The following is a 7,713-nucleotide window of genomic DNA, read 5'->3' as shown; positions in this document are numbered from 1 at the left end:
TTTTACTGAGATGTTTTACTGTTCTACTCACTGGGCTATAGAGCTCATCCCACTCCCTTACCCCAGTTTTGCAGGTTCAGTGTACAGTGTACAGGGACAGTCCAGCAGAGTACAGGAAAAGTAAAGAGATCTGTAATAGCTTAGAGTGGACATGTAATATTAAAGAGATGTAATAGGTGTTGCTTGACCTAGTGATGTATGTTTTGTACATGATCTGTATGTGTATATATGTTTTTCTGTATGTGAAAACCAGGCTTAACAGGTATGAGTTAACCCATCTAGAGTAAGCTCTAGTCAGGGATACAGAGTACAGAGTACATGAGTACAGAGTACAGAGATAGTGCATGCACAGGTTAAGCCTTGGTTCAGAAAAGAGTTTTATTTTCACAGAAAATGTATGATCATGTATGAGGTTTACAGGTACACAGAGAGTATAGCAGGCTTGCTACGGGTTCTGGCGGCCTTAAGCCGACCTGAATCCTAGCGCCGGTGACGGTCCATTTTGGGGGTCGTTACAATGGGATATAGCCAAGCATACTTAAAATAGTGATCAATAAATGTAACATAATATGCATAGCCATCAATAGATGTTTGTGTAGGACCCCAAACATCGGAATAAACAAGTTGCAAAGGCTTATTACTAACAAAAGAATTCTAAGAAAATGGTAATTTATGACTCTTGCTCATAGAGCAGGAAGTACAATGAAAACTAGAAACATATTTAGACATAGACTGAAGACCAATATTTCGAAGTACTAACAAAAAGACTTTATTGTTGGGATGACCAAGCTTGTGATGCCATTCAGAAAGCAAAGACAGACACCGAGTAGTAACATTCAGATGAGGACGTTGAGAATTAACTCTAGAAAAACTTGCACAGTAGATATCATCAATGTTCTCTCCCCGTAGCAGAGACGCCCCCGTGTACAGATCCTTCACAACAAAATAAGATGGAAAAAATTCCACAGAAACATGATTAGTGCGACACAACTTAGCAATTGAGACTAAATTCTTGTGCAGATTAGGCACGCATAACACATTAGGCAATGATAAATTCTTAAAGTAAGCAGGAATTTGCACAAAACCAGTATGTGATACAGCAAGCATTTTACCATCACCGAGTTGTACTTCCTCAGGACCTCCATAGTCAGAATAGCTTTGCAAAGAAGCTGGATTTGACACAACATGATGAGAAGCTCCGCTATCAAACAACCATTGTTGTGGAGAAGAAGCAGCCATAGCAGAAGTAACATTAACTGCAGGTATCGGTGCTGAAGAATGAGAGGTATCAGTCTTCAAAGACATATTATTCTCCTTAAGAAAGCGAGCCAATTTGCGACATTCAGCAGTAGTATGCCCAGTATATTCACAAAATTGACATACCACAGCAGGTCGATAAGAACCTCGACCTCGACCACCAAAGTAAGAACCACGACCACCACGTCGATTTCCAGAATAATTGGAGTTTTGTGGAGATCGATTATAATTGCCATTCTGATTTTGTGAACACCCTCCAGAACGTTGAGTGTAATGGACAGTAGCAATCACTTGTGATGTAGCTGAAACAGTTGTGGAATCTTTTTCTTGTAAGGATCGTTCATGATCAGTAAGTTTTTCAAAGAGATCAGAAAAGGTTATTGGGGTTTCACGAACTTTTAACGCAGCAACTATAGGACTGTAATCATCTCCCAATCGCGTGATAATATAAACAATTAAGTCATCATCACTCACTGGATTCTGGGTAAGAGCAAGCTCATCTGCAATAGCCCTCATCTCATTGAGAAAAACAGCAATCGGTTTGGTTCCCTTAGAGTTCTGTGCTAATTTAATTTTTAAGGACAGAATTCTAGAATGAGAAACATTAGCAAAACTCTGGTGAAGCCGATCCCATGCTGTAACGACCCGAAAATCGGACCGTTACCGGCGCTAGGATCCAGATCGGCTTAAGGCCGCCGGGACCCATAGCAAGCCTAACATGTAACCTGTAAACCTGTTTAATCCCATACATGATCCACAACATACATAAAAATTAAAACTTTTCTTTTGTTCATATACTCATGTACCAACCTCAACCTGTGCATGCACTGAACATAAACATACTGTAAACATTGATCCCTCCGTGGGATCTCATCAATGCCCCAACGGCCGACATACATATGTTGAGTTGGTTAACATCTACAACATAAATCATTTGAGATCATGTAATAAAAGGGATACCATACACATAGGGTCAAGCACAAACTCTAATCCTCAATATCATTATACATATCATAACCAATCATAACATTACATCATTATACAATTTATCATGTCCACTTTCTATCTATTACAACACATGACTTTACTCTTCTTGACTTCTCTGCCTAGCCCGTACCTGCAATCCTGGGGGATTAGGGAAAAGGGGTGAGCTGCTAGAGCCCAGTGAGCAGAATAATAAAACATTTAAAATCTCATGCCATCATGTAATGCAACACATCACAACAAATCACATCTCGGATGGTATTGTCACCAATAGTCCTCTACATTCCAAAGTGCCGGGACGTAGAATGGGTCAACCGGTCTTTCTCTTAACATAACATAACATAGCATTCCAATGTGCCAGGGACGTAGAATGGGTACAACCTGGACTTCCATACCGTATCATGCCGTAACATCATCATATCATATGAGGACTAAAGGATCATCCAATAACCAATCCACATCAACATCATAAATGCAATGCAACATATTCGTGAATTCTAATGCATACATCCTAATTCATCACATGGCATTCATGATGCATGAACATGCTCAAAACTTGTAATTTATTTAATTTAAATAGTAAAGGTTTATTCTACTCACCTCGGCTAGCTCTGACAGTGACTGAAGCAGCTGACTCACTGCTGGGGTCCTCGATTCTTCAGGTCCGAACCTACACAGGTGGACTCAAATGAGGGACCAAACAACTAGAACATAACTCTAAAAATATCCCCCAAAAACCCCCTAAAACACCTCAAAACAATCATGCAAAAACATGCAAAGGAAGGCTGGACAGGGCACTTTCGGCGGCAGGTTCGGCAGTCGAAAGTCCCTCCAGAGCTGAAAGTTAGGCAGGTTCGGCGGCCGAAACTCCCAGACAGAGACGAAACTCATGCATGTTCGGCGGCACTTTCGGCGGCCGAAACTCCCAGACAGAGGCAAAAGTCCTCTTTCGGGGGCAAGCTTCGGCAGCCGAATGCTGCCTCCACAAGAGGGTTCGGCGGCCGAAAGTCCTTTCGGCTGCCGAACCTGGTTTCTCCCAAAGGGCAGAAACTTGGTTCAAACATGCACAAATGCCTCTAACTCAAACCATCATGCATTTAGCTCAACCAAAACATGCATACAAGGTCCTAGGGGTCTCAAACTACCTAAAACTCCATCTACAACACATCAAACATGCATTGGCAAGCCACATTGTTCAAAAACACAACATTAACACATAAACTCCAACATAACCTAACATGCATTTCTACCCTATAAAACTACTCAAAGCTTACTTAAAACATGCAATGAGCTTAAGATCGGCTCTTACCTCTTGAAGATCGGGAGAGAGACGACCTAAGCTCGGAGATGGGAGAGATTTGAGTTCTTGAACCTCAAAGCTCCAAAACTTGCTCAAAACTCGAAAATCTTCAAAACAAGATGGAAACTTGTGAAAATCGTGAAAGATTTGAAGGGAAAACTCAAAGATTGGTGAGGGATGGTGGAAGGGCTCACCTTGGCCGAAAATGGGGAGAAACCTCGCCCATTTCAGCTAAGGGACTCCTTTATAGTGGCTGGCCAGGCCACATTCGGGAGCCGAACGTGCCCCCGCATGCATGCCATGTTCGGCGGCCGAACTTGAGGTTTGGCGGCCGAACCTGGACTTCCCTCACTTATGCCTTCGGGGGCCTAAGGCACACCCGAAATGCATGCATGTTCGGCGGCCGAACTTGAGGTTCGGCGGCCGAACCTGGGTTTTCCTCCAAGGTTGTTTTCATGCAAAAACTCATTTCCATCTTACTTAAAACCATAAAAAATATTTTATGAAAACATGGTTCTACCCTTCTAGAGGTCTCCGACATCCGAGGTTCCACCGGACGGTAGGAATTCCGATACCGGAGTCTAGCCGGGTATTACATTCTCCCCCCTTAAGAACATTCGTCCCCGAATGTTCCTCAACTAGCACATAGCATGGCATACACAAATCAAACATACAAAGCACATAAAACTCACAAGGAACTAACCTCAGAAAAGATAAGGGTATTGCTGGAGCATGGACTCCCGTGTCTCCCAAGTGCATTCCTCCATATTGTGGTGGTTCCAAAGGTCTTTCACCATTGGGATTTTCTTGTTCCTCAACTTTCTGATCTGGGTGTCTATGATCCGTACTGGCTGCTCAACATAAGTGAGATCTTATTGGATCTCCACATCAGGCTCACTAAGAACCTTGCCCGGATCTGACACAAACTTTCTCAACATAGAAACATGGAAAACCGGATGGATTCTTGCCATTGAAGCAGGTAAATCCAGCTTGTACGACACATTCCCAATCTTCTGCAAGATTTCAAAGGGTCTAATGTACCGTGGAGCCAGCTTACCTTTCTTCCCGAACCGAACCACTCCTTTCATTGGAGACACCTTGAGCAATACCAGATCCCCCTCCTGAAACTCTACTTGCCTTCTGCGGATATCTGCATAACTCTTCTGTCTGCTTGTAGCCATCTTGATCCTTTCTCTGATTATGGGTACCACCCTGCTGGTAATCTCTACTAGCTCAGGCCCTGCCAAGGCCTTCTCTCCAACTTCCTCCCAGCAAACCGGTGACCTGCACTTCCTTCCATACAAAGCTTCATATGGAGCCATCCCGATGCTAGCATGATGGCTGTTATTGTAGGCAAACTCCACCAAAGGTAGATGCTGCCTCCAAGAACCGCCAAAGTCCAGCGCACACATTCTAAGCATATCCTCGATAGTCTGGATGGTCCTTTCGGACTGTCCGTCCGTCTGGGGGTGGAAGGCAGTACTGAAATCCAACCTGGTACCCATGGCATTCTGCAGACTCCGCCAAAACCTGGAGGTAAACTGGGGCCCTCTATCAGACACTATTGAAATAGGAACCCCATGCAGCCTGACGATCTCATCGACATACACCTGTGCCAACTTGTCCACAGAATAGCCACTCCTGACAGGGATGAAGTGAGCAGATTTGGTGAGTCTGTCCACAATCACCCATATGGAGTCCAATCTGTTGGACGCTGCCGGTAACCCCACTACGAAGTCCATAGCTATATTCTCTTATTTCCACTCTGGAATAGGTAGCGGGTTAAGCATTCCAGCCGGCTTCTGATGTTCCAGCTTCACCCTCTGACACACTTCGCAGGCTGACACAAACTGTGCCACTTCTTTCTTCATCGCTGGCCACCAATAAACTTTCTTCAGATCTTGATACATCTTGGTGGCTCCGGGGTGAATGCTGTATCTTGCATTATGAGCCTCTCTCATAATGTCTCCCTTTAATCGTATGTCATTTGGTACACACAATCGACTCCCATAGCGGAGGATCCCCTTACTGTCAAATCTGAACTCACTGTCCTTGCCTGACTGAACAGTCCTGGCAATCTTTACTAACTCTGGGTCCTCATGTTGTTTCTGAGCCACTTGCTCCAGAAACACAGGTGTCGCTCTCATCTGGGCCACTAAAGCACCTGTACCAGACAACTCCAACTGTAGACCTTCATCAATGAGCTTGTAAAACTCCTTCACCACTGGTCTCCTCTCTGCCGTGATGTGGGATAGACTGCCTAGTGACTTCCGGCTTAGGATGTCTGCCACGACATTCGCCTTACCCGGATGATACTGAATCTTGCAATCATAGTCACTCAGCAGCTCTACCCATCTCCTCTGTCTCAAATTCAAATCTCTTTGACTCAGGATGTACTGCAGGCTTTTATGATCTGTGAAGATCTCACATTTTACCCCATAGAGGTAGTGCCTCCACATCTTCAGTGCAAAGATTACTGCTGCCATCTCTAGGTCATGTGTGGGGTAATTCAACTCATGCTTCTTTAGCTGCCTAGAAGCATAAGCAATCACCCTCTCATTCCGCATTAGTACACAACCCAGTCCCACACGGGACGCATCACAAAAGACTGTAAAGTCCTCATCACTAGATGGCAGAGCTAACACTGGTGCTGAAGTCAACCTCTTCTTAAGCTCTTCAAAACTCTCTTCGCACTGGTCGGTCCACACAAACTTTTGATTCTTCCTGGTTAACTTGGTCAGAGGAGCTGCTATTTTTGAGAAGTCCTGAACAAACCTCCTGTAATAACCTGCCAAACCCAAGAAACTCCTGATCTCTGTCACTGAAGTGGGTCTAGGCGAGTTAGCCACAGCTTCTACCTTCTTGGGGTCCACCTCTATTCCATTTTCTGACACTACATGCCCCAAGAATGAAATGCTCCTCAGCCAGAACTCACACTTGGAGAACTTGGCATACAAGCCGTGTTCCCTCAAGGTCTGCAGAACCAACCTCAGATGATGGGCATGCTCCTCTGAATTCCTGAAATACACTAAGATATCATCTATGAAGACAATAATAAAGTGGTCCAGGTACTGGCTATACACTCTGTTCATAAGATCCATGAATGCTGCAGGGGCGTTGGTTAACTCGAACGGCATTACAAGGAACGCAAAATGCCCATATCTGGTCCTGAAAGCTGTCTTTGGCACATCTTCCTCTCTGATCCTCAGCTGATGGTACCCCGATCTCAGATCTATTTTGGAAAAACAACCCGCTCCTGCTAGCTGGTCAAATAGATCGTCGATCCTTGGCAATGGGTACTTATTCTTGGTAGTGACTTTTTTCAACTGCCTGTAGTCGATACAAAGTCTAAGGGATCCATCCTTCTTTCTCACAAACAGGACTGGAGCACCCCAAGGTGAGGTACTCGGTCGGATGAAGCCCTTTTCTACCAGCTCTTGCAACTGTTCTTTCAATTCCTTCAACTCGGCTGGAGCCATCCTGTAGGGAGGGATAGAGATCGGTCAGGTTCCAGGCATAAGTTCTATCTCGAACTCTATCTCCCTAGCAGGTGGTAAACCTGGCAGCTCGTCTGGAAAGACGTCTAGAAACTCTCTAACCACTGGCACCGAGGCGGGCTCTCTGACCTGACTGCTAAGCTCTCTCACATGAGCCAAATACCCCTGACATCCCTTCCTAAGCAACCTACGAGCCTGAAGAGCTGATATCAAACCTCTAGGTGTACCCCTCCTGTCTCCCCTGAAGACAACCTCTGACCCATCCTGACCTCTGAACCTGACTACCTTGTCCCTGCAGTCCAAGGTAGCACCATGGGTAGATAACCAGTCCATCCCTAGAATGACGTCAAAATCTGTCAAGTCTAGAACCACAAGGTTGGCGGAAAGGCATCTTCCCTCAACAAAGACTGGACTGCACTGGCAGACTGACTCTGCCACTGATGGATCACACTTGGGTCCATTGACCCAGAGAGGACACTTTAACTCAGAGATCATCAACCCCAACCTCTGGACGGCTCTCGGAGCAATAAAAGAATGAGATGCACCAGGGTCCATCAAGGCATACACATCTGAACAACCAATAACTAAGTTACCTGCCACCACGGTGTTAGATGCATCTGCCTCCTGTTGAGTCATCGTGAAGATCCGTGCTGGAGCTGATGGACCTTCACCTCT

This window comes from Manihot esculenta, chromosome 14 (genome assembly GCF_001659605.2).
Source record: "Manihot esculenta cultivar AM560-2 chromosome 14, M.esculenta_v8, whole genome shotgun sequence".
Taxonomy (NCBI): domain Eukaryota; kingdom Viridiplantae; phylum Streptophyta; class Magnoliopsida; order Malpighiales; family Euphorbiaceae; genus Manihot; species Manihot esculenta.
The sequence above is the reverse complement of the archived record's forward strand: the minus strand, read 5'-3'. Positions refer to the sequence as shown.